Below are 7,198 nucleotides of genomic sequence, written 5' to 3' on the forward strand. Positions count from 1 at the left end.
TGTGCCTGAATGGCTAGAGACTTATTGTGCCTGAATGGCTAGAAACTTATTGTGCCTGAATGGCTAGAAACTTATTGTGCCTGAATGGCTAGAGACTTATTGTGCCTGAATGGTTAGAGACTTATTGTGCCTGAATGGCTAGAGACTTATTGTGCCTGAATGGCTAGAGACTTATTGTGCCTGAATGGCTAGAGACTTATTGTGCCTGAATGGCTAGAGACTTATTGTGCCTGAATGGCTAGAGACTTATTGTGCCTGAATGGCTAGAGATTTATTGTGCCTGAATGGCTAGAGACTGGCTAGAGAGAAAAAATTATTGCACGTAAAAAAAAAGTTAAGTGAAAAATTTGCAAAACTGTAAAAATGTTGTGCAGCAAAAAAAAATTATTGTGCGTGTCAATTTTTTGATGCGCAACATTTTTGCAGTTTTGTGAATTTTTCACCGTTTCGCAAATATTTTTAAACATTCACAAATTTTTCGTTGAAGTGAAACGGCACAGATTCCCCCTTCACTAATGGAAACATTTTAGTAATTCACTGTAGATGTGAAACAACTAGTGATAAGCAAAATTTTTCGCCCGACATGGATTTGTGGCCAATTTCCATTGATTTTTTAGAGAAATGGGAGCAAAAACTCTGAGCGGAAAAAATTTGGCGCACACATAAAAAAAAGTCAATTTTTGACACGCATCATTTTTCAATAATTTTTCCCTGTTTCGTACATTTTTTTCACAGTTCGCTAATTTTTCGGCGAAGCAAAATGGGACAGATTTGCTCATCGCTAGAAACAACCCTAAAGGGGGCTCATGCAACACTGCATAAGACTCACTATTAAAATTAACATTTATTTAATCAGTGAATGAATAAATAAAATTTACAGATGCAACAAGCCAGGTGAACCAAAAATAAATATTGAAATTAACCACCTAAATTAAAGGGGAACTCCACCCAAACACAACTTAAGCTTTCTGAAAAGTAAACATCATTTGAAGTAACTTTGCAATATAGTGATGAGCTAATTTTTCCGGCAGGCGTGGATTCGCAGCAAATTTCCGCATTTCGCCATTGGCAAATTGTTCCGAAAAACTTTTGCAAAAATTCTCAGCAAAAAAATTTGACTCCCATAAAAATGGGCGCGGTCACGTAAAAAACACGTTTCACAGATTTTTCACTCATCACTACCTATTTTTTTAAATTTCAGAAAGGTCTTGTTCTTCTTAGCCTTTACTGACCTTCTTGTCCCTAGGTTGCCCTCACTCCTTTGGAACAACACAAAATCCTCTGCACCCTACAAATGGATCAAGATGGTGCTGCATCTCCACGCCTACTTTTAAAAATAAGGTCTTCAGATATGGGGCCAAAAAGCTTGACAAACCCAAACACAGGAACCTTAACTAACTGTATTGGTTTGTAAATGACTGGCCTCCATCCAAGTATTAAAACCATTGTCATCATGGTGTTAATATATCAATGATATCATAGATTATACCTCATTTATCCTAATTCCTTGATCAAGTTTCTGTGTTGTGTAGGTACCAGCAGGGGCGGGCCAAGCCGACCGGGCGCCCTAGGCAACCGGGTCGGCCACCTCGCCCCTGCACCTTCCGCGCAGTTCCGGGGGAGGGGGGGGCGGTGGCTACACAATAGTTCAGTGCCCCCACCGCGTATTTACAAGCGGCGGGGGCAATGAAAAAGGAGCAAGGGGTAGTCAGGAGAGGTTCCTGCCTGGCGCCCCTCAATCGTTGCACCCTAGGCAGCTGCCTCTTCTGCCTACCCCTAGTTCCGACCCTGGGAACCAGCCTACTGTGGTTAATTTCCCAGCAAAGTTATCCAAGACAATAGGGGTCAGTAGTGATGAGCGAATCTGTCCTGTTTCGCTTCACCATAAAATTTGCGAAGCGGCAAGAAAATTCACAAAACAGCTAAAAATTTGCGAAAGGCATCTGTTGTATGATTTTTTTTTTTTGTCGCCCGCACATTTTGACGTGGTCACGTCTTTTTTCGTCATGACCACGCCCAATTTGATGCAACCGCGCCCTTTTTGACACGACCGTGCCCAATTTGACGTGCAACAAAAAAAAAAAATTGTGCAACGAATTTTTTTTCGCAGCAAATTTTCACTGAAGTTTCACGAAACAATTTGCCAGTGGCGAAATGCAGAAATTTCCTGCAAATCCATGCCTGGCGAAAAAAATTTGCTTATCACTAGGGGTCGGTTATGATTGGTGGGGCAGGGTGCAACAAAGAGGTGCAAGCAGCCTTTTGTCAGGTGGTAAGGAAAGGGCGGCGCTAAATCCATCAAAATTGTGCTCTGGAAATTGCATTGAATTTTCAATCCAGAGTGACTGCAGTAATACCCCTGATGCAAGTACTGGGTACTATGGGTGCAAAATCTTTGTGTCTCTTGGAGCTCTAGCACTTGCGTCTGGGGTATTACCAGTACATGACTCATTATATGACTCCTTGTATATTATTCAATGATTACAAGTCAGTAACACGTCTGCTGAAAACCATTGATATAAATGTAAAAATAGAAGAACATGTAACATTTGCCGAACCCACAATGAACAGTAAAATTCCCTACCCATCATATGTATATACTGCAATGTCATCTTTATTATTCCAGTGTCTCTTCTATTCTAGGATATTCCTGCATACACAAATACACTCAAGAATTTATTTGTATGTCAGAACAAATCTATACAAAATATGAGAAATAGGCATTTTTATATATAATCAAATTGTTTGGCTCCTAAGTACGGCTGGACTACAGTAAACCAATAACATTATTTTGCATTCAATCTTCTCATATGACAGTTCCAGTCTCAAAGAAAAGTATAAATGCAACATATTACAAATAGGCTCTTGTTCTGAAGAGGGAACATTGTGACAATTACAGATAGATATGGTTTACTTTTATAAAGGGGAGTCTGGAAAAGAGATGAGAGATCTGTTTTCCTTGCATTAGCACTATAGCACCCATAGGGGCCAATTGACTAATGTTGGTATTTTGCTTGTTTCACAAAACATATTTTTTAGCAACCAGAAATTGTAGATTATACGTATTGCTTGAAAAACATGTTACCATCTGAAAAGCTTTCAAGGTCATTTAGAAGTCAATGGAAGCTGTCTTTAGATTAGATTCTAGTCAACAAAAAACCATGTGATGCCACTCCAATCAATCTCAAAACATTACACCCCTCTGACCTTACCTATTGCCCTTGGTCACTAGTCAGGGAAATACTCACTTATTCACCAATGTGCATCTACAGTTTAATATTCCACTCCTCTGAGGTCCCAGCCGCCATCACCATTCTTGGGATATCAATTTCCTCTCTATGGATTATCATACCCCCAAACAAAGACAAAAACAAAGTCTGGCATTAGTGTTTTTCTCATTTTTAGGGGCAGTAACAATCTGTGTGTTGGTAGTTTTACGTTTGGACTGGAATTAGTGATCCCTAGTAGTAAAATGGATGAGAAAACCAACTTTCAAACCAGAATATTTACCTTGGGTCAAAGACAGTGGAAGATATTATAGTAGTCACCCGGGGTATCCAGTGTCCTGGGTGATAGGTAGGATAAGGTGCCACTCCCCCTGGTCAAAAAAGTGGTCTAGTTCTTTCTGTTGGAACCCTTCTTACAGATGAGGTTCGGTGTGGATTGCCAGAGTAGAAACGTTGTACCTTGGGTCAAAGACAGTGGAAGATATTATAGTAGTCACCCGGGGTATCCAGTGTCCTGGGTGATAGGTAGGATAAGGTACCATTTTCCTGGACAAAAAAGTGGTCTAGTTCTTCCTGTTGGAACCCTTCTTACAGAGGAGGTTAGGTGTGGATGCCCAGAGCAGGAGTGTTGAACCTTGGGTCAAAGACAGTGGAAGATATAATAGTATTCATCAGGGGTTATCCAGTGTCCTGGGTGATAGATAGGATAAGGTACCATTTCCCCTGAACAAAAAAGTGGTCTAGTTCTTTCTGTTGGAACCCTTCTTACAGAGGAGGTTAGGTGTGGATGCCCAGTCAGGAGTGTTGAACCTTGGGTCAAAGACAGTGGAAGATATTATAGTAGTCACCGGGGGTATCCAGTGTCCTGGGTGATAGGTAGGATAAGGTACAATTCCCCCAGGACAAAAAAGTGGTCTAGTTCTTTCTGTTGGAACCCTTCTTACAGAGGAGGTTAGGTGTGGAAGCCCAGAGCAGTAGTGTTGTACCTTGGGTCAAAGACAGTGGAAGATATTATAGTAGTCACAGGGGGTATCCAGTGTCCTGGGTGATAGGTAGGATAAGGTACCATTCCCCCTGGACAAAAAAGTGGTCTAGTTCTTTCTGTTGGAACCCTTCTTACAGAGGAGGTTAGGTGTGGAAGCCCAGAGCAGGAGTGTTGTACCAGTGAAGACTTAGATTGGTTAATAGCCCCTAAAAGTAAGAAAATAGTCCATGTGAATCCTCTGTAGTACCATGGGAAACAATTTGGGCACCAGTTTAGTCTGTTCAAATGAATTGTGCACAAGTGCAGCTATTGATGCAGGAGAACCCTGGAGCAACAACCACCAATGGTGGTCATTTCAGGCATCCTACTGCAGGCTGCAGCAGGGACTAAAAAATCCACAAGAAATTGAACACAAAAACAATTTTGCATGTGTTTTAACACCCAAGAAAGGTCCAAACCAGCAGATAGGGGGGAGCAGAACACTATTAAATACTATAATGGGCTGGCTCTCCAAAAATACCCCAACGGACAGGCCATTGTGCAAAACACGGAAGGCTTTTTGTGGACTTCATTTCTTGATATTTTGATCAAAATCATGCCAGGAGGTTGTGAATATTTTGTCTAGCAATTTCTCCTCATCACACCCATTTCTGCTAGTAACAGCCAGCTTTTCCCTCTAGCTAAATCTACTAGTAGGCAGCTGCTGCTTGGCCATAACATGCGGTATTGGATATTTTCTGTAAGGCTACTGGACCTGGAGTGATGTACTTGATATTAAACACAAATGCCTGGCAACTAAAAGTGGTTAAAAAAAAAGCATTTTTTTGTCAAATGTTCCTTTGTTATAATAAACATACAAAAATGACACTTTTTGATTAAAAAACATCACTCAGTTCAACCCTTTGAGTTTAATGTAAATATAGATTTATTGAATATAAAAGCAAAGATAAGAACATTCAGTTAAACATCGCTTCATTCAGAGTTATTTTTCTAAATGCTCCATATGTCACAGCATTCGGTTATTTGTTCATTTTGAAGTGCCCCCCGTGCTCCCATCATATCAGTGCTCCCGTATTACAGATGAGAAATCATTGGCAATATTCTTTTACTTTGTGTTTGTTTCCCATTTACTTTGGTAAGAGAGAATGCATTAAATCAGTGGAGAACAATGAAAGTCTGAATTACAAGACTGTCCCTGAGATATTTATTGTGCAAAATACCCGGCATGGGAAGGCAAGGCTACACGGAAGTCAAAGCAAAGTCATGCCAAAGTAATATACTTACATTAACAGCCGCTACTTTATAACAAAATTAGAAATCAAACTTTATTATCAAGTATCTTTATCATCATCATCATCATCACTTTATAACAGACCCTTGGTGGCACTTAAGCAAACAGATAACCACTTTTAAACTTACAGATGCAGCCAGAAAGTTTTTACATTTTGTCTCACCATGTCCAGACACCATTAAATCCTGCCTCTAGATGGTGCTAGAGTGCAAAGACCTGCAAAACACAACAGAAAATTCCATAGGCCATGCGAATTTTGGTATGTTTTTCCCCTGTGTTAACTGGAAGAGGCGCAATGCAACAACATGGTAATGGAACTTGACTGCATCTGTATATTAAGGTTAATAGCCCAACATGGTTGCAAACTCAAACTCACACCCACACTTTTTTCAAGCTAATGAATACTCAGGGCATTATGTAGCATTTTGTTCTCTGTTGGCAAGAATGTTTGACAAGTACTATAGACTGTGTAGTCTATAGACTACTGTAGGGTATATATGTTAGTGTAGAGGGTCAGTAATTTAAAGCTCACCAGTACAAATGTGGGGTCGGGCTACTCATGCTTCAGACCTACAGCTCAAGAAAATAGACCATACTCAGCATATATGGCAAGAACTCAAAAATCCCATGAAAAGGTGTTAATAAAGAAAAGATCCTATGCCTATTGTCTACTAAGTGTGCCATAGCATGTTTGTGGAATCTTTGAGTGTCTACCATATATCCTGACTATGGGATAAAGTAACCAAACCTTAACTGATTAAGTAAATTCCAGCTCTGTAGATCCAGCTGACCTAACAACAACAGTGTCATTTACTAGGGATGTAGCGAACCCGCGCAAAAATGTTCGCGAACCCGTTCGCCGACTTTCGCCAAAACTCGCGAATATTCGCGAACTTTGCGAACCCCATAGACTTCAATGGGAAGGCGAACTTTAAAACCTAGAAAAGCCATTTCTGGCCAGAAAAATGATTTTAAAGTTGTTTAAAGGGTGCCACGACCTGGACAGTGGCATGCAGGAGGGGGATCAAGGGCAAAAACTTCTCAGAAAAATACTTGTAAAAAAAACGCCAAAAAAAAGCGCCAAAAAAAAAGCCAAAAAATAACTCAAAAAAATAACGCCAAAAAAAAAAAAACGCAAGCTATTCCTATGTATATGCATAGGCGATAAAACGCGGCGGGAAAACCAAGGCGAAAAAACGCGGCGCCAAAAAAAAACGCGGCGAACCCAAAGTGGCGAACATCGGCAAAAGTCCGCGAATTTTCGCGAACACGAACACCCGATGTTCGCGCGAATTAGTTCGCCGGCGAACAGTTCGCTACATCTCTATCATTTACTGAGCAAGGTGCAAAGTGCAAAAAAACAGGCTGCCATTTTAACCCTGCCCTGTGGGTGATCTCCTAGAAGTAGAGGTCCTTGCACTCCAGTATGAAGCACAAGGACCTGTGATTTCTGCATGGATACAGTTTTCCTTGCATTTAGAAACAATGTATTCATGCATTGGTTGAGGGACATAGTCATCTCCACCTTCGCTCCCAACCTGTCTCCTAACTTGCACATCATACAGATACCAAGTTAGGGTGTTCCGCTAAGTGCAGGGAGAAAAGGAGCCCTGTAGTTACCACCAGCCCTATGGCAGACAGTCAAGGTAGGACTGCTTCATTACTGTGCTCTGCACCTTGTTTCAGATTATTAAT

The sequence above is a fragment of the Xenopus tropicalis genome, chromosome 7 (genome assembly GCF_000004195.4).
Source record: "Xenopus tropicalis strain Nigerian chromosome 7, UCB_Xtro_10.0, whole genome shotgun sequence".
In the NCBI taxonomy this organism is placed as follows: Eukaryota; Metazoa; Chordata; class Amphibia; order Anura; family Pipidae; genus Xenopus; species Xenopus tropicalis.